The 3,070-nt window shown below is 34.8% G+C and overlaps 1 protein-coding gene across 3 annotated transcripts in view; it reads right to left on the bottom strand.

The window, feature by feature from the left end:
* Positions 1-949: 949 nt before the first annotated feature.
* Positions 950-3,070, bottom strand: part of Foxp2 (forkhead box P2) — a 571,048-nt gene continuing 568,927 nt past the window's right edge. For all 3 annotated transcript variants that reach the window (XM_055612683.1, XM_055612681.1, XM_055612682.1), the window contains one exon: positions 950-3,070. This exon is cut by the window's right edge and continues 1,374 nt beyond it. The gene's annotated coding sequence lies outside the window, so the exon portion shown is untranslated.

Below are 3,070 nucleotides of genomic sequence, written 5' to 3'. Positions count from 1 at the left end.
GGGGGGGGGAGTGGTATCAAACAAAAAGGAAAATCATCAAAATTAAGGCTACTCATCTCTTCATGTTTTAAGGTTTAACATTTACAATGCTGAGGTCTGTTCGAATAAAAACAGGAAAATAAACAATGAAGGCTACAAGAGAACAAACTTGAACCTGAGGATATTTCTTATTAGAATGCATCTGACAAGCAGCTAAAATCTTTACTGACTACATTTGAGTATGAGCTACTTTAGAATTCATCAGTTCTTATGAATTTATTTTTAAACAAATCGCAGGACATGGGCTTTATAGCTTGGTTCTAAAATGCAAGAATGGTCTCTCGGATAGAATAAAATCCTAGTGGTTGTAAATGGGTCAAAAAAGAATCACATTTTTTATTTGTACTTCAGAAATGTAACCAACGAATGAAATGGTTTCATATACATCTTTACATCCAGCTGTAGTGACACACTGTTCATACATTAATTCTATAGGAAAATGTACATCTTTCTCTTATGCTCAGTAAGATTTGTCTGAGTGAAAAAAAAAAAGCCCCTTTCATTGTAACCAGAATGAATGAAGTAACAAGAGTAAGCTGTGCTTCCTTCAATAGCTAGTATGCGAGTAAAATTACTGTCCAGGTGTGTGCTAACACTGACATGAGTAATACAAAAAAAAGGTCTTACAGATACTCAAAAAATGTAAACACCCAATCTGAAAACTTTACAGAATAGTCTATTGGATTTTTGCAACTGAATCTGCCCAGGGACATTAAAGTCCAGGACCATTTATTTTAAGTGTACTTCTGTAGCTCCATTCCTAGGTGGCTGTTCTCCGATTCCCTAATCACACAGAAATGCATTCTTATGAAGTTAAGCAGCTGTAGACACAGGATGCTGATGGCATTTGTCTTTATCTGACTTGTCAAAAAAAAAAAAAAAAAAAAAAGCCCAGGTAGTGGTAATTCTACCAAATACTTGTAACAGTCACATAAAATTTTAATTGATTTTCAAACAATACAACGATGCCATGAATCCAACACATGGAATATTAGTCTTAAGCCCACTAGGTTTAAGCAGTTGTGTCTTTGTAGACTCAAACTATGTAAAATAGAATCTGATAACTCCCTGGTGTTAGAGGTAGACAGTTTTCTTTCAAATCCTAGGTTTGGTCCTTTATTTTATTCAGCAGTGAAAGCCATGAATACAGAACAAATAACAGCTGTTACAATTCTCAACCGTGACTTCTAACGTCAGAGAATTCAAAGTATGAACATAGTACACAGTAATGAAAAGTATCAAAAATTAGTTTACCTCAAAGAAGATAAATAAAACAGGTATATCCCACCAATACATAAACAGATGTTTGTGCTACAGTTAAAATTTGCTGTATACAAAAGACCATAGTCCCCATAATCAGTTTATGGTAGAAGCAAGAATACATGAGCCATTTAAATTGTCAGACATTATGCTTTATAAGGTATGCACAGAAGTTCAAGCAATAAATACATACATTAGTTCAAAGCCTTACAACAGCTACGCAAAGCAGATGCAGAAAAGCAGGTTTGCTATTACTAGCAAGCAATGATAGAAGAGTAAAAATTCATGAAATGCATTAAAGCAACATTTTTCTTAGAAAAAGTCTGGTCATTTATGGGTCCACCAACATTTTTACATAGTATGCACAATTATCAAAATACAGACCAAGCATTTCAGAAAACTCCAAAAAACCTAAAATCTATTTTCAAAGCAATTGCAGTTTTGGAGGTTTTTCTGGTATAATGTGCAAGCAGCTATTTTTTTTTTTAAATTGTATTCATATAAAACCCATGCAAAACTCTACAGGTATATGCATTCTGTGGCTGAGACTTCCTTTCAAAAGTTTTGAAACTGAGGTATGCATACTTTAGCATTGTAGTCTTAGGCCACCCTCGCGATGGTACAACTCTCCACGCTACTTCCAGTCCATCAAAGCTTTTAGAACATGCACCTGAAAGACTCGTTTCCCTTTCAGATAATCCTTACAGCAGTATCCTAGACACCAGAGAACCATCCTTCAGAATACCAATCTCTCTTTTGATACCATATCAATAACTTCCGGTTCGTTGATCATGACCCAAAGACAAACATAATGAAAAGTAGCCGTTACTGTGACGTTCTCATGTTTCATGCAATCTGCCATAATTGGTCTAACTTTTTCTCTTTTTTTTTTTTCATTTTTTTTTCTTTTTTTCTTTTTTTTTTTTTTCCTTTTTTTCTTTTTTGCAGAGGTAGAAGCTTTCAGAAAGCCTTTTGGGTAAGTGGGAAAACCCTTTTGAAAGCCGTTATGTCCTTTTATTTGGTGTGATAGATGACTGGGTATCTCTCTAACTCTATTTGCTGACTTCAGCAAAGGATAAACATTGAGCTTAGTTTGCAAGAACCGGCTCCATCACATGGAACCGGGACATATGTTAAGCTCTAGCAGCCACCTTCTGTCAAAACTGTTTGTAAAGCAATAACCATAATCAGGTTATGAGGTCCCTTGGTTGGGGGAGAAAGTATTATCAAGACTTGGCACAGCACATGAAAAGCAACACATAAAGTCTCTAGGTTTTAAGCAAACATCTGACTATGCTATCTTCAACTACACCATAACGTATTCTCATAGTTTGGGGGTTTAGAGTTGTCAAGAAAATCAGCATTCCAACAATTTGGCCTGTGCAAGTCTTTGAAGGGAGTGTGTTAGTGTTCATATCCCGTATAAGCAGAGGCAGAATTATATGTAACTTTGGTTTGACTGAAAATAAATACCATGGGCTACACTTGTTATAATCTTTGCTTTCAGTGTAAAAACTCAGCTAGATCACTTTAAAATCAATAGGAAATTAATTTTTGGCTTTACTAGACCTTTTATGTTTGGTTCCTACTTTTTGATTTTTTTTTATTATAACTTAAGACTATAAAAAAATAGTACACAACAGAGATTAAGACCATACAAGACATGTACTTCTAACATGTACTCACCACCAAAAAGAATTGACTGGATGGGGGAAAACAAAAACACAATGTACTATATATATATAACAATACGCAATCTGCACTTGCATCA

Source organism: Psammomys obesus, unplaced genomic scaffold (assembly GCF_907164565.1).
Source record: "Psammomys obesus unplaced genomic scaffold, mPsaObe1.curated_primary_1811, whole genome shotgun sequence".
Lineage (NCBI taxonomy): Eukaryota > Metazoa > Chordata > Mammalia > Rodentia > Muridae > Psammomys > Psammomys obesus.
The sequence above is the reverse complement of the archived record's forward strand: the minus strand, read 5'-3'. Positions and strand labels throughout refer to the sequence as shown.